At 39.3% G+C, this 20721-nt stretch overlaps 1 protein-coding gene across 1 annotated transcript in view; it reads right to left on the reverse strand.

Annotated features, from left to right (window-relative positions):
• LOC126376497 (rhophilin-2-B) overlaps nt 1–20721 on the reverse strand; it is a 144869-nt gene that overhangs the window by 82814 nt on the left and 41334 nt on the right. The window lies entirely within an intron of this gene.

A 20721-nucleotide genomic window follows, 5' to 3' on the forward strand; every position in this document is an offset into this window, starting at 1 on the left:
TGAAGTCACTAGTGTGCTTTTTTCATACAAATTCCGTAGTAATTTCATGTTTTTAAGTTTAGTAAAAAGTAGCTGATTTGACTAGTTGGAAACTAGCGTATTGGGACAGGTCAAAGGTACATCCATCGCAAGATGAAGTAAGTACCCACACCTCACTGAGCTTTCTGTTAGACCAACGTGATAGGTGAGCCGTATCGCCGTCTATAAGTAGAATACAAAACTGATATACTTATTATATTATGCATGATATACACATTTATATTCCTTAGTACGAAATTATAAGAAAAACTTGGGTTTTTTTTTGTTCGAATGACGAATTGATTCACTCACTTTCATAAAACTTTTGTGTCCCTACACTAGGGCAAAAAATGGCGACAGCCAGTTGACCATAGTCTTATAGACTTTCTATTCAACGCTTGCCTAAAATCTGCGTGTCTAAAATGGTCAAAATAATGTTTTTATTTTAGACGACCGACCAGCAAGCCTATGCTATATACCTAAACGCTCAACTCGTCTGTCAAATTTGACAACTCGCGCTTTGTCATTTACTCGCTCTACTCACGCAGTTAGCGTGCTAGCCTGCAGAATGCCAGAATTACACTTTTTGCAGATTAGGTTTTCTAAGATTTTAGGTTTAAGATGGCGTCTGCAGGAATCGGAAAAATAATAACAATAATAAGACATCATGGTATAAGAAAACCACGTATGCTCAAAGTGACAGCTAATATTTCAAGGTTACCCCAGCTGACGTCATTCCACCCTGTGTTGCCATTTCGTAAAAAATAAATTACTAGTTTTTAATTAACATTGCAAGGAAATTTTGAACTTTTAATAAAAGATTTTCTTACAGTTTTAATATGTGACAAGTAATTGTAATTAAATACATTAGTCAGTATTTCACTTACTTTTTTATGAGCAAATGTCAAATCGCAATATTGCTTTCTTAGATGAATTGCTTCGATGTGGCCATTTTAACCCCCTGTTTTTCTTATACTATGATGTTTAGTTATTGTTCTGAGACCATGATAGACATCATAGTAAGTATTCGGTTTGACATCAAAACCCGTTTCGGTCTGTTTGGCTCAACGTTCGAATGCGGCCGGTAAAAGTTAGTCTCTCTCCCGCGCGCTGTGACTTTGAAAAGGCGTCATTTTATGCTACACTGTAATTATGTGCAAATAATTATTTAAATGAAGTAATTTTATAAGATTTCGATCAAAAGTTGCCCAAATACAGCTATTCGTCTGCGCAGTGACTTTTAAAGAACGTAAGTTAAGTTTACCTTACCGATTTCTTAATTTTATGATTAAATGAGTGGAATCGATTCCCAGTACGGGCTTAAACCAATGATTTTTGTTTTCGAAATCATGTTTGGATCATAAATAATTATCGTGAGGAAACCCACATTCCCGAGGAATATGTTTTGGAGGTATGTGACTTGTGTAAGTATTTGGCCTTCGCTGGTTGGAAGGTCAGACAGGCAGTCACATCTATAAAAAACCGGACCTGTCAAATCTTCAGGTTAGGTTAGCGAACTCTTGTGAGAGTGATATAACGCTAGGAAGATGAGATGATGACTAATAAAATTACAAAAAAATAATAATTAATATAATAATTATTATTTTTCATTGAATAATAAAATTACGTACATACACATATATAAACTCACGCCTATTTCCCACCGGGGTAAACAGAGACAATTATAAAATTACATCGTCAAATTCAAATAATTTACAATTCAATTGATTATTTTGATGTTTAAGTTTAGATAGTAATGTAAAAACACAAGTTTGCGGCGAACCAAGGAAATGAACAGCTGATTGTGTAAGCTGACCTCAGATCTATAGTGTTCAATACAGCGTGCGCAGGCGGCTAACCGCACATCATCCGAGAACGAAACATTTATCTGCGTTTCGTTTCTGTCTTGTAACTTTGAAGTGCATTCTACAATATATTGCATTCTATAACATACCATCACGCCTGTATAACCGGAAGGGTTGGCAGAGATGTATCGTAGGTACAATCAAAGAGCAAAATTTCAGTCACTGAGCCCAGCGAATTATTTGTAAACAGTCGTGAAATTATGGACCATTAGTTGTCATAATTATAAAATTTATATTTTTGTAGGTGTTTTTGGTCTATTACAGAAACGACATGTATCTAGGAGGGCTAACCTGCGCAGTCACGATCATTTTATCGATTCTGACGATGTAATTATGTCGTTTTGTCGATTGATGCTAATGTGTGAACCCAAATAAGTTACGTCGTTCTGACAAAATACGAACAAAATCACATAATACGTGGTGGTGTGAGGGGAAAAAACAAACAAAAAATCCATTTCGACAATTTTTTTTTAATTGATCGATATTTTATCGCGTCGCGCATGTTAGCTTTACAGGAGGTCAAAAATGTTAATGTAATAAATTAATTTTGTAAGAAACTTTTGTAAGAAACTGATTGGACTTTTTCAGCTTTTCTTACCTATATACCTAGCTGCTAGAGATGACAAGGTAAGGCGTATGACAACTGACAGAGACATAATAAACTGCCTATACACGTCCCACTGCTGGGCACAGGCCTCCCCTCAATCAACCGGAGGGGGCATTTGACAGAGACATATTTATGTCTTTTTTTTCATTTAATTAGCTACCCATCTATCACGTTGGTCTAACAGAAAGCTCGGTGAGGTGGGGTACTTAGTTCATGTTGCGATGGATGTACCTCTCGACTACGCTTTTGTGATATAGTCGTGAGATAAACACGCCAATTTCCCACCGGGGTAAGCAGAGGCAATGGAATTCCATTTGCTTCGATCCTGACACGCTTCGCTTGCTTCCTCCACATTCATCAATCGTTTCTTACACGCACGCTGGTTCGTAGATTGTACTAAACCTTTACCCTTTTTATCAACCTTTTTTTTCGTGAGAATATGTTACGTTATGTTTTTTTTTTTTTGGTTAAGAGGTCGGGTCCAGGTCGGGTGTCCAAGATCGAACGCACGTAAGAAATCCACTCAACATAACACAACAAATACTTTATTGCACTAACAGGAAAAAAACAAAATACAAAACAAAAGAGAAATAAAATGAGTACAATAGGCGGCCTTATTGCTAAGTAGCAATCTCTTCCAGGCAACCTTTAATTATAGGAGATATTGAATATAGTTAAGTAACAGACAACAGCAACAGTTAAGTAATGAAGTGAATAATCTAATATTTAAGCAAATCCAGGTCGTAAAGCATTAAATAAAATAGTCAAACGTATAGGAAATTATATAATGTATGTCGGAGGTAGTTTTAATGAATTCCGTTCACGAGTTGATTTGTGTAACTGTATAATTTTACTGCCAAACTAGTTTGGAGTGCGTTCCGATTATGCTTACAGTTATTGTGACTTAATATTATCTATTTAAGATTGAATTTATAGTTTATTTGCTAGAAAACAGTACAATAAGATTTAGACAAGGTAAAAAAAATAAAGGCCTCTGACATGACTCATGTAACGACAACTTACTTACATCAGTAAGTAGTAACCGGGACCAACGGCTTAACGTGCCTTCCGAAGCACGGATCATCTTACTTTCGGACAATCAGGTGATCAGCCTGTAATGTTCTCACCAAACTAGGGATCACAAAGTAATTTTTGTGATATTTCCCCACCGGGTTCCAACCGGGGACCTTCGGATCGTGAGCCTAACGCTCAACCACTGGACCACGGAGGCCGCTAAGACGGGATTTTACAAACTTCAACCCCTAAGGGCTAAAAAGGTGTGGCAAAGTTAGTAAAGCTTCTATAGTTTTAAAAGTAGGGTTTCACGTAGACGAAGTCTCGAGTAACAGGTAGTACAGAATAATACTACGTACTAACAGTACTATCTTTTGAAGTAATAGAAACCTATACAAAAATATTTCTGAGTTTGAAAATCTGTATTTTAGACCGATAGCTATTCCAAATTCATTTCTTTTGTTTAAAAAAAGAAAATATTAAATAATAATTAATTTTTGTAATAAAAATTGAACCGATAATAATTACCTACACTCGAGACAGTTTCCGAACGCACTCGTCAGGAAACGAAAGCCTCTGATTACGGTACCTGTGGGATTTGGGTCAGTGTAATAATATTTATTATATCCTCTGTGAGTAATAATAATAAATAATAAACCCTGGGTGTAATAGTAATAATATAACATCCGTCGCTTGGTCGTTAACAAGCGGTCATTGACCCATTGGGTGTTTTTTTAACTTGACCTCTATTAAGATCGGGTGTTAACCCAGTTTTGAGTAAGCCTTTCTGGTAATATTACTTTCAGATCATGTTATGGTGTATTTAGAGGTCGAAGCTTGAATGGTCGTGAGAATTTTTTATCCAATAAATCTAAAAAGTTACGTCAAACAAAAAAATATGGCATGAAGTGAAGCCTGTGGTCTAGTAGTTAGAGCGTTAGGCTCACGACCTGGAGGTCCGGGTTCGATTCCCGATGGGGACATAGTCGAAATCACTTTGTGAGACCGTCCTTTGCTAAGGACTTTCAGGCTTGAATAACCTGATTGTCTGAAAAAGAAAAGGATTCCGTGGCTCGGAAGGCACGTTAAGCCGTTGGTCCCGGCTATTAGCCATAAAAACACCTTTACCAACCCGCAATGGAGCAGCGTGGTGGAGTATGCTCCGTACCTCCTTCGGTTGATATATGCTGTTTATGATTTTATGATTATGAAATGGAACATTTATCCTAGAGAAATATAAAGTTTTAAGCAAAACTGACTACTTGGATCTTCTTTTCTCGCATGGGTTGTGAGGAGTTCAATAACCGACCTCATCAACCCTGGTGTCAGGGTTATTATTGACCCACCAAAGCCCCTACCATGGGTCATGTAACGACTACATACTTACATCAGTAAGTAGTACGTAACCGGGGCTAAAAGCATAACGTGCCTTCTGAAGCATGGATCATCTTACTTTCAGAGAACCGGGTGATCAGACCGCTTTTATTTGACGTGACTTATTGTAGATTTGCCGCGGACGGCATCAACTACTTGTCCGGACAAATAGGGAGCGCTGAAGGCTCTCACCCGGTACAACGTTTAAGACAACAGGCCTGAGGGTGCCCAGTTGGGCGCGAACCTCGGCTCAGGGCGTCGTCTGAGAGGAAAAATATTTGTTGCTTGTTGGCACGAAGCGAAAATAGATAGGTACACTGTTCTGTTTATTAATAATCGCGAATGTTTTCCGACTAACTTAATGCGATTATTAACTACAAAACACCACTTCGTATTAAATATTTAGATTATTCAATGAAGAAAGCAACTGTCCTGTTCCCGCCAAAAAGGTTCAAAAAGTGGTTTCTTGATTATGGATTCGAACTACTTGGACGGTGGATAGCCTTTGCCGTGTTAATGTAAACAACTTATTTAACCCATTCGCTTCAGGCTCGTCGTAATCAAACGAGTAAAATTCCGTCATGAGCCAGACTCAGAGTCAACGGAAGCTCAACCGTACTAATCTGGGTCATTGAGTAACCAATGACTTGACTCTCTGTTTGTGTTCAGTTCAGCTTAGGCGAGAACCGGTTGAGCCAGGCTTCTATTAAGTATTCCATAATTTAAAATAATATTATAATCAATTATTAAACATAATAATGTTGGGTAGGTTAGGTTCGTTACAATAATAATTATCATCTTCTCCCTAGCAATATCCCGTTTTTTACAGGGTCCGCTTACCTACAGGTCCGGTTTTTTACACACGCGACTGTCTGACCTTTTAACCCGCGAAGGGAAAACCAGACCAATACAGGTTAAGTTAGGTTAGGTCACATACCTCCGAAAATGCATTTCTCGGGAATGCGGGTTTCCTCGAGATGTTTTCCTTCACCGCTGGGCACGTGATAATCATTTATGATCCCAATATGAATTCGAAAACAAATTCGACAATCATTGGTTTAGGCCTGTGCTGGGATCGAACCTGCGACCTAACAGTGAGAGTCAAGCGTTCTTCCAACTGGGCTACTACTGCTCTTAGTTTATCATCCCATAGTGTTAAAAAAGCTAACTAAGTAATTTCGTCTACCTCATCATGACGGAACATTACTTATATAAGGGATCGTTTTAAAGTTATTTTTGCGTCGACTATACCAAAACAAAAACCTGAGCAATCTATCAAGTACCTACAAATCGACTACAAAAACCTTTAGGCCGGTCACATACATTCGGAATTCCGTTTCGGAATTTCGATTCGAAATATCGATTCGTAATATCGAACGCATTAAATCCATACAACATCTATGAATCAACCACATACTTACAGTTTTTTTCCGTTCGAAATTTAATCTGATTGGGAATTCCGTATGATGGCCTATGTATGTAACTGAGCCTTGTTATTCCGAACGGAAATAAACGTATGTGTGTGTGAAACAGTATTTCGAATCGAAATTCCGATTCGGAATTCCGAATGTATCTGACCGGCCTTAAAGGCCATCCATCAATAAATGCCGCAGACGAAACAAACAGAGCTATAAAGATGGACATCGACAGGTTGTCGACATCGCATCATGCGGGCGACGTGACTCGCATCGCAATGTTATAAGGCTTCGCCCGCACGGCATCCTTCGCTCAGACTTGCATTCACTCAGAAATCAGAATCAGAATCAGAATCATTTATTCAACGTAATTATCATGGATAAACTTGTTGAAGGTCAATGTAACATTTTTGAATTTACGTCATTTCGCAAGGTGTTATGGCTGAGGAGAAGAAATGACAAGAAACTGCAACAGCAACACATCTTTTAAATCAATGAGGGTACATTACAAGTTATTTAATAACTAGAGGAACACATTCAATACCAGACATTTTTATCATTTAGGTAATCATTAATCTTATAATAGGCTTTTTTACATTAAGTAAGCTTCACGTGAGCTTTAAATTTGTTCTCTGACAAATTTAAAATATTATCTGGTATTTTATTGTAAAAACGTATACATAACCCCAAAAAAGATGAATTAAATTTACTTAATCTAGAATTTTCAACAACAATTTTATTTTTATTCCTTGTATTGTAATCAAATCATCATCATCTCTCCCGGAATAAAAATAAACTTGCTTTAAAACTCAGTCGATTACATAAGATCACTAAATCTTTTAAGGGGCAATGTATACGTTTTTACAATAAGATTCCCATTGACATTCAGAATTTGCCTTTCAACTGTTTTAAGACAGTAGTTAAACAGAAACTTTGCAAAAAAGGTTATTATAAGGTTAGTGATTATTTAGAAGATATGATTGCATGGGATTAACTTTGGGAACCTCCGCCCTAGCATCATCCCGTTTTTCACAGGGTCCGCTTACCTAACCTGAAGATTTGACAAGTTCGGTTTTTACGGAAGCTACTGCCTGTCTGACTTTCCAACCCGCGAAGGGTTTTCCCTTACAGGTTAGGTCACATACCTACCTCCGAAATGTATTTCTCGGGAATGTGGGTTTCGTCACGATGTTTTCCTTCATCGCTGAGCACGTGTTGATCATTTATGACCACGCATGAATTCGAAAATTATTAGTTGCCTATGCTGGGATTGAACCTGCGACCTCAAAGTAAGAGGCAAGCTTTCTACCAACTATGGAGCATATTCCACCACGCTGCTCTACTGCCGGGAAAAATGGCTTAAGGTGCCCTCCGAAGCATGGAAACATATTTTTTCAGACAACCAGGTGATTCAAGCCTGTAAAGTCCTTACCAAACAAAGGACAGTCTCACAATGGGATTTATTTATTTATTTATTATAGGTTATCAACATGATAATCAACAGTACATGTTATGACACATTAGCACATATAAATACGTAATTGATACCACAATAGAATAGAATAGAATAACTTTATTCCCAAAACAGTGCAGTACAATAGTAGAGAAGATAAAGATAAGTATACAAATCAAAAATACACTGCCAGGGAAAAGGGACTGACTCAGCATGTTGTTGCGAAGAATAGTAGAAATACCACTCTTAGCAACACTGATATTCTGCCAGTACCTAAGTTACGCTTATAAATACTTTGAACTATCGTGCCAACAAAAAGTGTCGGGATTTACTTACAATAAATAAGAAAATAAACAAATATAATTATGAAGAAAATATATGAATTAAGGGATTACGAAAAATATGAAAGTATTAGTCAAAGGTAGATAGTATGCCAAGGGGTTAAAGTATACATAATAGATACGACAAATAAACAGATGTGTAAAAAAAAAGCCACAGATAAACAGATAACGAGAGAGATTCATTAACAATATATGACAAGTAGATGTGTATAACATAATTATGAAATAAGTATAAAGTTCAGTTACCAACGTTTTTCTGAATATTAAGAAGATATTCCTTATATTTCACCTTAAAAGTAATTTTGGAAGTAAGCTTCCGAAGGGGCGGTGACAATTAAAGATAACGACAACATTCATAAACTCCTGGTTGCAATGTCCCCATCGGGAATCGAACCTGGATCTCCAGATCGTGAGCCTAACGCTCTAACCACTAGACCACGGAGGATTCTTAAGTATGTTAAAAAATAAAGAAATAATCCCATCTTTATTTTCCCACAGAGCATGAAACAAGCGGAAACATGAAGCTGGCTTAAGTTATAATTAGAAAACCTTCGGACCAGAATCGCAAGTTTTCCTAATAACAGATGGAGGTATTAATTGACGGGAACAAGTTACAATATATCGATAGGACAGCTTCTGGGTTATGCAATTGCTGAAGGGCACTGACCTTTATAGGACAGAGAAATATATAGAGACAATTGTAACATAATTATTGAGTGTAAAATTGAGTTTTTTTTTCATCGTAACGAATACTGAGGGGGATGATTCAGCTCATTATTCTGAATTCCATCGCAAACGTATAGAATTTAAAATAATTTAAAAAATAAAACATAAATTTTGCGACGGAAAATTCCATGAAAATTTTAGTGTTTTTCTTTTTAATTATTTTCAGTTCCGTACTTTTGCGACGTACGCTTGATATCAACTCAGAATCATGGTCTGAATCACCCATCAAAGTTGTCGTTCGATGTCACACACTCTGTACAGTCATGAGCAATATAATGTACCCACTTTAGGACTCTGTCGCACTAACATATTTGACATTTAGTGAGACTTACAGTTCAATTTGTCAAAAAAGTTAATGTGACATGGTACCAAAGTGTATACATATTAATGCTCGTGACCGTAGACTTATTGAGAGTAAAATATGTGAATTTTGAAATGGGAACTGCTTCTTATCGTGTGGGTTGAGAGGTGGATGATGAACCTCATTAACCCTAGTGTCAGGGTTATTATTGAGCCGCCAAAGGCCCCTGTCATGACTCATGTATCGACTACATATTTACAGTAAGTAGTGACCGGGACGGCTTAACGTGCCTTCCGAAGCACGGATCATCTTACTATCGGACAATCAGGTGATCAGCCTGTAATGTCCTAAGCAAACTAGTAATCACAAAGTGATTTTTGTGACATGTCCCCACCGGGATTCGAACCCGGGGCCTCCGGATCGTGAGCCCAACGCTTAACCACTGGACCACGGAGGACGTTATTCCGTGTTTCTTATTGGCCAGTATCGATGCTTATACACCGACTCCTCGCTCTATGTAACAAAGTACGGTTACGAGTACTAATATGTATACACTTTGCAACCATGTCACATTAACTTTTTTGACAAATTAAACCGTAATCCTCATTAAATGTCAAATATGATAGTGCGACAGGGTTCTAAAGGGGGTACTTGATATTGCTCATGACTGTACACACACTATTAGTGTGGTTATGTAGTGTCGTGTAGTGGTCGAACATATTACGTAACTCTGTCTTCCTGTAGCTATGACGACATATTTGTCGCCTTTCACAACAATAGTTAACTTTTATTGTTTATACATATATTGATGTCATAATATGTACCTTGTCATCGGTAGACTCCAGAGGATTACATATGAACACAACGTATTAACGCCGCCTCCGTGGTCTAGTGGTTGAGCGTTGGGCTCACGATCCGGAGGTCCCGGGTTCGAATCCCGGTGAGGACATACCACAAAAATAACTTTGTTATCCCTAGTTTGGTTAGAACATTACAGGCTGATCACCTTCAAAAGTAAGATGATGCGTGCTTCGTAAGGCACGTTAAGCCGTTGGTCCCGGTTACTAGGTAGGTACTTACTGATGTAAGTAGTCGTTACATGAGCCGTATCAGGGGTCTTTGGCGGCTCAATAATAACCCTTGCACCAGGGTTGCTGAGGTTGGTAATTCACCTCACAACCCACACCATAGAGGAAGAAGACTGAACGTAATATTTATATAGTACTCTATCATTGTCCACCTGGTGATCTGTAGCCATAGAGATGGTTAATCTAAAAATTGTTAACGATTACATAATAAATAAATAAATAAATAAATAATCAGAAGAACGTCTGTCATACCTGGGTGATATCCGGTCCTCTGACCCGATTACTCTAGCCATAGAGGTGGCCAATCAGTTCGCGACAATAAATACTTCAGAACCCCGATACCGCCCACCGACATGGTCGACGATTTCCCTTGCTCAGCACTTATCTAGCGTCGATTAATTCTTTCGAATGTTATTCGCTCAAATGACGCCCTGAGCCGAAGTTCGCACCCAACTGGGCACCTTCTAAGTCCATTGTCTGAACCAAGTCTGTTGTTTAAAATCTTGTACTAGGGAAAAGCCTGCACCGCTCCCCATTTGTCCGGCCAAGTACTTATAATGCCATTTACAACAAATCTACGATAATTTACCTTAGCCTTTAAATAAGAAAAGTATTGTCGCTTAGCCCCATAAAGATCTATACTTTGATGCAAAATACCCACCAATAAACGTCGTAACGTGTCGTCTCCTCCCCGCGTGCGCAAGAGTCGCTGTTTATATTTATAGACAGGAAACAAGTGAGCATCGACACGCGACGCGCTGTCACACACTGAGCTACACGGATGCAGCCTTAGGTATGGAGGGAGTATTTTATGGATATTATTTTCCCCGGGTGGATACAGGCTGAGTAGATATATTATTTTCTTTTATAGGTTTTTTTGGACACGTAGAGCGGCTTATGGCTTGTTCTGCTTACATGGAACAGATTAATTTTTAGGTCTTCTTCTTCTATCGTGTGGGCCGTGAGGTGAATTACCAACCTAATCAACCCTGGTGTCCTGGGGTTATTATTGAGCCGCCAAAGGCCTCTGGCATGGCTCGTGTAACGACTACCTAGGACCAACGGCTTAACGTGCCTTCCGAAGCACGGGTCATATTATTTTTTGGACAATCAGGTGATCAGCCTGTGATGAGGGGGTGTGGGGTGAGGTAAACCTAGCTCAGCCGCTGGTGGGGAGCGGAGAGTTGCCGTTCTATACGTAGTATTATTCCTTATTCTATGGTACGAAATAAAAGAGAAGGTGCAGGTCGTGTCGAATCGGGAGGTGAAGGTTTTGGCGGGAAGAAGAGAGGAATGGCGATTACTCCACCGACAAGAGCGCAGCTCTTAAGTAGAGAGATATGGTACGATGTACTCTGAACCGGCGTGCGGTTTAATTTGTCGAAAATGTTAATGTGACATGGTTTCAAAGTATACATATTTGTACCCGTGACCGTACCTCTGACTACCATTAGGATATAGTCGTCTTATGTTGTTGTTATGTTTGTTTTTACGCATTACCCGTGCCGCGGGGACGGATCAACTTTATTTATGATACAGGGAGATCATGTTTTATACAAGTGTCAAGAAGGGTGCTTCTATAAATAAATGTTGCAGTTCTTATGTAAATCTAAATGTGGTTTTAAGTACCTTCACCTGCTGATTGAGACGCTTGATTGATGGCTTTATGCATATAGTTGAGGAGCTCGGTGGCGCAGCGATAAACGCGCTCGGTCTGCGATTGTTGTAGTTAAGCAACTTTCGCAAAGGCCGGTCATAGGATGGGTGACCACAAAAAAGTTTTCATCTCGAGCTCCTCCGTGCTTTGGAAGGCACGTTAAGCCGTTGGTCCCGGCTGCATTAGCAGTCGTTAATAACCACCAATCCGCACTGGGTCCGCGTGGTGGTTTAAGGCCCGATCTCCCTATCCATCCATAGGGAAGGCCCGTGCTCCAGCAGTGGGGACGTTAATGGGTTGGTGATGATGATGATGATGCATATAGTAGGAAGGCCAAGGGCCGCTGTAGTTCAGTAATTAAGAGTTGGGCTCACGACCCACGGGTCTCGCGTTTGATACCCCGTGGGGACATTTCCCAAAAATGCCGCCGCGCGGATTGTCTGTTTCGCACGGCACGATTGTCATTTTCTTGTCCGAGATGTTACACGGTATATAATTGTCATACTTTAAGTAAACATAATAACGGCCTTCGTGGTCCAGTGGTTGAGCGCTGTGCTGACGATCGGGAGGTCCCGGGTTCGAATCCCGGTGGGGCATATCACAAAAATCACTTTGTGTTCCCTAGTTTGGTTAGGACATTACAGGCTGATCACCTGATTGTCCGAAAGTTAGTTGATCTGTGCTTCAGAAGGCACGTTAAGCCATTGGTCCCGGTTACTACTTACTTATGTACGTAGTCGTTACATGAGTCACGTCAGAGGCCTTTGGCTCAGTAATAACCCTGACATCAGAACCCACGCGAGAGAAGAAGTAAGCATAATTCTAAACAGAAAACACAGTAGAATGTCCAGAGCAACTTGTTTACAAATAGTGTAGTCAATATTACATTCTCTCTATCATAGTTCTAACTGTTTGGACTTTTTACCGCGGAGATGTTTATCTTCGATCGGAAGTCAATAATGGTGGATGTTTTCAAATCTAAGTATACAGGCCTTGATAGCACAAGGGCGGTATGCATTCAGAAATACAGAAGACGGTAAAGAATTCCATTTCCTAGCAATGCGCATAATGAATGATGCGAAGCGCTTAGTGCGAATAATTGGGATATCCACCAAATAGGGATGGAACCCGGCCGTACCTACGTCTGGAAGTCCGAAGATAAAAGGGATGGTGGAATGAGCTCGTGTAGATCGCGGGCACAATCCCCGAAGTGTAGTCTGTATAGGGTTGCCATCCGTCCGGGTTTCCCCGGATTTGTCCTAGTTTAGAGGGCATCCGGGGAGCGCCCGGGGAAGGTTTCATCTGCAAACCGAGTTTTAAAAAATAAATAAATAAAAATATTTGGCCCGCCCGCGAGACACGCACTATGCTCGCACGCACACCACGATCAACCGACGAACCAAGTATATTCACAACCAATTACTTATATTTACGAGTATATGTGTTTGTTTAATATTTTAATAAGGTTTTGTTTTGTTATTTCAAGAATTAAAAAAGCTGACTTATATAAACAATTTGAAACAAATTGTTATATGATTCTGTTTTTTAAAAATAATGAATGAATAAAAAAATGTGATTTATGACATTTTCAAGTGTTTTATATCACATTGAATATGTTAAAAGATATTGTTGACATGTCCGGCTGTCGGACTCTAACATCCGGGGTTTTCACGCGTCTTGTCCTGTTTTCCAAATTTTAGAGATGCTTTTGAGCATACCTGGTTTTCTTCTACCATGTTAATAACAATCTTCCTCTTCCCTTTGAGTTATATAAACGGAGAGAAAGCAGGTGTCTTCTATGAGTTATATTTTCCATCGTAAAACTGTTTATTTATGTTCCATCAATATTCTTCTATTGTGTAATAGCCATTGTATTGTTTAAACTCCAAAACGTGTTAGAGTAGTAAAGATATAGTTTATAGGTAGTGTTCGGGGTGGTTGGAGGCAGTCAGGAGCTTTTCAATGAAGGGTTCCTTTCATGATTTTTAAAATACGACGTTTCAATGCTGAATCATCGCCCTCAGTATTTGTTACGATGTCACTAACACCTTATCTATTTATATGGCTACCTGTACGATCTTGTATGAGTGTTAGTGACATCGTAACAAATACTCAGAGGGATGATTCAGCTCATTATTCTCAGTTAATATCAAGTCGAATTTTCCAATGCAAAAGTATAGAATTAAAAATAATTAAAAAAAATACATGAATTTTGTGACGGAAAATACCACTTGATATTTATTATTGAGGAGCTCGGTGGCGCAGCGGTAAACGCGCTCGGTCTGCGATTGTTGAAGTTAAGCAACTTTCGCAAAGGCCGGTCATAGGATGGGTGACCACAAAAAAAAATGTTTTCATGTCGAGCTCCTCCGTGCTTCGGAAGGCACGTTAAGCCGTTGGTCCCGGCTGCATTAGCAGTCGTTAATAACCATCAATCCGCACTGGGTCCGCGTGATGGTTTAAGGCCCGATCTCCCTATCCATCCATAGGGAAGGCCCGTGCCCCAGCAGTGGGGACGTTAATGGACTGATGATGATGATGATGATTTATTACCTCAGAATCATGGATTGAATCATCTCCATCAGTTGTCGTTACCATGTCACTAACACCCTGTATAATTATTAATAACTTACCATTAAAACAGAAGCCATTTTCATCATATTTCCAGTCGATGTATCAAGCGCCTTGTCTGGTCTGGTCACATCACACAGGACAGTATCACTACACTCACATTTACACTGTTATTCGGTCCGTACGAATAATATAATGTGGATTAAACTATTAAGTAGCACTAAATGATAGTACAAGCTCACGACTATATCCCAACTGGGGTAGGCAGAGGTATAGCCATCACAAGATGAACTAAGTACCTACACCTCACCGAGCTTTCTGTGACCAATGTGATAGGAGGTGAGCCGTCCGTGACTAAGTGATGAGAATGGATTTCTTTTCTATGCTTTTCTTAGATTATTTTACTGTAATGTAAAAAACGCCTATGGTTTTGGTTCCATACAAAACCATCAACCCGGCCCCAGGGGGGACAGAGTCATCTTCTCTGCCCGCCACTGGGGCAATTCTTGTTTGCCGCGTCCTTGCCGCGGGGGTGAGCGCCTCTTACTTCAGTAGGTCAGATTGAGATGGCGACTGAGTCCGGATAGGAACCCAGACCTACGGGATATAACGTAGAACCCCCCAGGGATACGGGTGAAGACTTCAACGGTTGCCGAGGCGGAGCGCCATCGGTACGGCAATGCAGGACGGAAGGGGCAAGTCACATGGAACCTGACAGAGGGCAGCAGTAACTGTCAGTACTATTCAGAGACGGAGGGTCAGGTGATCAGCTTGTAATGTCCTAACCAAACTAGGAATTACTAAGTGATTTTTGTGATTTGTCCCCACCACAATTCGAACCCGGGACCTCCGGATCGTGAGCCCAACGCTCAACTACGGAGGCCGCAAAGCCGTTAATCATAGTTAGTCATCTATAATTGATGAACATGAAAATTTGCATTTAAGTATTCGGAAATGCGATGATCGAGAGACTTTAGGAAGCTAGAAGCACTGTTTATAGGTACCTACTTATTTATAAAGCGCGAAATGTGGTTGAAGAAAAGATGCAGTTTCAAGAAACTAAAGATCGAATATTGAAGATGTACAAAACACGACGATAACCTGTCTGCAATTTTGCGCGTCAAACTCAAACCCGCATTTGGAAAGTATGTTATTACTCGGTAACACAAATAAAAACAAAATGTGCACTCAAAATGAAAGCCTGGTTATAACGAGAGCTTTTTATTTTTATTTTGTTATCTTGCTTAATAACAATTTGTGGGTCAGTGTTTTAGGCTTCTCAGGTTTTTACAACATTAGCCCCGATTCCTGCAGACACCTAATTTTATTTTAAGTTATACCTGACATATTCTTATTCGCCGATAAGGAAAGGGACGGATGATTTGACAACTGTCAATTTTAAAATTACAGTATAACTCAGGCGAATAAAATAGGCATCTTGCTCATATGAAATTCGTTTGACGTGTTCAATCAACTTAATTCTGTCGGGTTATTGGCCAATATAACATTTTGGAACTAGGGATCACAGTGATTTTTGTGATAAAATATGTCCCCAAAGGGATTTGAACACGGGACCTCCGGATCGTGAGCCTATCGCTCAAACCACTAGATTACGGAAGCCGTTAGAAAGATCGGTGAAGATTCACCGATCCCAGTACCCACACAGTCAATCTTGCGGCGGATACCTCTGACTACCCCAATTGGGATATAGTTGTGAGCGTATGTACTTTCAATATCTATTGCATAGACGACTAAGTGTTATCGTACGCAATCATGAATCAAATCTTCTAACATCTATTCTTATTCAAATTTATATACTAGGTGTGACCCCTTTTATAGCAACCAACAAAAAGAAATCCAATCCATCAGAATTGACACAACACAATACCACCAAATAGAAACTTATTCCAAACCTAACTTTAAAAAAAAATACACTAGTTATTTTTAAACAAAAATCCACAAAACACTGTCACAAAAGAACATCAAACCTTTCCTCACTTTTGACACTTAAATGTTTCTAAAAAGAACGTTCGTAATTTAAAAATTCGAGTTTGGAACGCGCGTCTGCTTCGCGCAGGGGCCGCGGGAGAATGCGTTCGCGCCGGTTGGGTACACGCGGCCGAAGAAAATTATACATACTGTTCGGTTTAAGGGGAAGCTTTGCGTTTCTCCAATGATGCTTGAAGTTTGAAGTATCTCCTGCGGGTATCGCGGTTAATGAAGCGTATTTGCTCGTTGATAGGTTGTTAAATGGAAATATACTTACATAATGCTGATAAAGTAGATTTTCTTTTTCACTTCAATGCGCATCTTATTTTGCTTATGCTTCTGGGCAATCTACAAAAGCTTCCCAATTTAGAATCGTTGGTTTTTAGATTGATCGATCACTACTAATCTGCCACTGTAAAATATAAAATTTTGGTAGGATTATATTTTTACGTTGGCAAAAAATATAATCACAATCTCTTTAGCGTAATTTAGGTAAAAATTAAGTTATACATACATACATAAACTCACGCCTGTTTCCCACCGGGGTAAGCAGAGACTAAAGAATTCCATTTGCTTCGATCCTGACACACTTCTCTTGCTTCCTCCAAATTCATTAATCGCTTCATATACGCACGCCGGTTCAGAGTAGATCGTAGTAAACTTCTAAGTTACTCATTAGTCATTAAATAAATACATGTTCCTACTTAAGACTATATGGAAAAAAAAATTTAGCGCTATCCCGTTTCACAGGGTACCTTACCTGAAGATTTTACAGGTCCGGTCAGTCTGACCACCTATCCCGAAGGAAAAACCAGCCCAATACTGGTTAGGTCACATACCTCCAAAACGCATTAATTATATGCACCTTTCATGATAATGGTCTCCAGGGTAATTTAAGCCTTCGAAGCGACTCCAACCACCTCTATTCCAGGCCACAGACATATATTCACAATGATATTTAGCGGGATTTATGTATGTATGTTTGTTTGTTAGATGAGGTTAAGTTGAAAGCACTTCGCCTTAAGCCGAGGCGACGCGGAAGTACCGGGAGCGAGTGACCGCGCACCTTGCTAACGGTGGTGGGTAGGAACCATTGTACTTGTTGCCTCTTCACGCTTTGTTGCGTTTAGGGTGGAGCAGGGAGAAAAAGTTCAAGACTGGTAAGTTTTTTGTTTGCCGAGTGGATGTTAGGAAAAACTTGGTACATTCTTTGCTAGTTATCATACGGACGTGTTGTAGATGTAAATACAGAAAAAAAGAAAAAGAATGAATATAGAACGCCACAGTAATAAAGAAACATCAAATTATAAACTTACTTGAAATCTTTTCAATAAACTTAATCTAGTGTTATGGTCGCATTACTAAACGTGGCTCCAAGTTATATTCAAATTATGTATGGTTCTGCCTACCCCATTAGTTATTATGGGTTTCAGATTATAAGATCTTACACAGCTAACAAAACAAGATAACAAAGCGCCTGCAGCAATTAGTAAAGCAAAAGTGTAGTAGCGTGCATTTGCCATTAATAATTTACCAGGCGTTATCGGTGGCAACGCCGGTAGCTCTTGTATTTTTGTTCCATTCTTATCTGATGAATTAGGTACAATAATTGTTTAATTATTGAACGAGGGTATAGAATATAGGATAAAGAATAAAACTTTGCAAAGAAAGGTAACTCTCCGCACGCATCAATTCGTATCGGGCGTCTAGATTTTACCCCATTCCCTCTGGGTCTTACTTTAGTCAAAAAAGCCGCTAAAGAATAAGGGAGCGCGCGCAGATTGTCTGTCTCGCTCGTACTCACGCGGAAAGGCGTCACACGGTTGCCATGAGATTGTCCATAAGTAAGTAGGTCCTGGTTACTACTTAAAGATGTACATAATCGTTACATGAGCCATGTCAGGGGCATTTGAATGCTCAATAATAACGCTGACACCAGGGTTGTTGAGGTTAGTCATCCACCTAACAACCTACACGATAGAAGAATTCCCTAACATTGCGGCATATTATTATCGGGGTAGACACAACAAATCCAGTCATAAAACAACAGTTTTTCAAGACCTCCAAAAACTTATCACAGCATGCGATCTACAGCCTCCGCGGTTGATTGATCGGTGGATAAATGTCAATCTGCGTTTGCGCAACGATTGACAGCGGGTCGTTGGCCTCTATCGTCACTCGCGCGGTTGTGTTTGGTTCAGTACCGGCGTTATAGCGACCAGCGATTTTCGCATTATGTTGTTTACAAGATTGAGTGGATAAAAAAGTAGCCAACCAAGTATAGAATAAGACAATTGGCCCGACCTCTATTACATAACATCATTATAACAGAAAATTCGAATCGAAAAAGAAGTGACTTGGCCGCACTTGAACCTTTAGCTCTTGTCAACCCTGGACGAGCCTGTTAACCATCACACCACCGGGTCCTCCTCCTGTCCATGCGAAATTATTTCGATCTATGTATCGTCGCTAAGCCGACGCCTCATAACACATAAAAAGCCTACGTTCCACTGTTAGGCATGAGCCTCCCCTCAATTAGCCGGAGAGTTAACACTCCTACAACAGCCTCCAAGATTTTATGAGTACAGTCATGAGCAATATAATGTACCCACTTTAGGACTCTGTCGCACTAACATATTTTTGACATTTGGTGAGACTTACAGTTCAATTTGTCAAAAAAGTTAATGTGACATGGTACCAAAGTGTATATCGTGGCCATATCATAGAATTGATCATTTCATGAAATGATCGACCATTTCATGAAATGGTCGTATTTCATGAAATAGAACAACATTCGTTGGCCACATCATGATGTGTCTTGGCCAGATCAATGAACACAAAACGTTTAACGATATGACCAACTAAATGCATGATTACTTCATGATATGGCCAAACGTTAGCGATCATATCGTAAAATAGTAACATTATCCACCGGTAGTGGCGCTGGTGTCGCTTTGTTTATGTTTTGCATAATGGCGGCGGACAATAATTATTCTTGTGTGAACGCGAATAATACGAATAATAATGAGCAAATACAAGATAAAAGTGCATTGAAGCAATGTTTTGACACTAAGGTGAAAAGAAAAACTCGTATTAACAGTAGACAGCAACTTTATTTTTATTTTTAGGTTATATGGCAAATAATGAAGGTCGAGTGACCACGCTACGTAAATCAATGGACTATTATTGGATTTCAAAATATGATATAATTAAAACTGCGAATGAAGAGATATTAATTTTAAAAAAGAAAAATATAGACGATCCTACTGTCCGTAAAGTTTCTTTTTTTGACGTGACTTATTGTAGATTTGCCGCAGATGGCATTAACTACTTGAAACGGGATTCTATTAAAACGCATAAATGTTTTTGTCATAATTTAAATTATCATAATCCTTTTTTTATAATTTTTACAAGGCATAACGGTAGGTTAGGGTGCGGCGGGGGTGGCCCTTGGGCCACCCCTACGCCGTCAGTATGTTTATCTTACACACGAAAAGTATACTGAATGATGACCAATGGCATGAAATAGTGTCAAAAAATATGACGACGACTTCAAAGCGAGATGCAGTTACGGCGTATATGTCAACTACATCAACACTCCGTTAATCGAAAATGACTTTTTAATTTTTATTTGACTTTTAAACATTTTTGTACTTTGTACTAGAGTAATACATTATTTCCTACCTTATTTCGCGTTTTTATTACACCACTTATCATGGACACCCTACATTAATGATATGGCCAAACGTGGATGGAAATATCATTAAACGCTGACGTTTAAACGATATGGTCAGTTGAAGTTGGCCATTTCATGAAATACGACCATTTCATGAAATGGTCGATCATTTCATGAAATGGTCAATTCTATGATCTGGCCAAGACATATACATATTAATGCTCGTGACCGTACGTATGGGTGTGAGTGACACCGCAACGAAAACTGGGGGATGAAAATCTCTGTCCGAAAATTCATGTTTCTAGTGTTTTTATAATTTTCAGTTACATACTTATGCAACGAAAAATTCCACTTGATGTCAAATCATCCCCCTCAGTATTCGTTACGATGTCACTTACACCATGTATGACCTACAAGTAAGGGCACGTATGAGTGTTAGTGACACCGCAATGAAAACTGGTTGATGATTCTGAGTTGATACCAAGTGGAATTGTCTGTCGGAAAATTCATGTAGAGTATTTTTTTTTTCAGCCTTTTCAGATCAGTTTTATACTTTTGCGATGAAAAATTCCACTTGATATCAACTGAGAATCATGAGCCGAATCATCCCCCTCAGTATTTGTTAC

This window comes from Pectinophora gossypiella, chromosome 21 (genome assembly GCF_024362695.1).
Source record: "Pectinophora gossypiella chromosome 21, ilPecGoss1.1, whole genome shotgun sequence".
Classification (NCBI taxonomy): domain Eukaryota; kingdom Metazoa; phylum Arthropoda; class Insecta; order Lepidoptera; family Gelechiidae; genus Pectinophora; species Pectinophora gossypiella.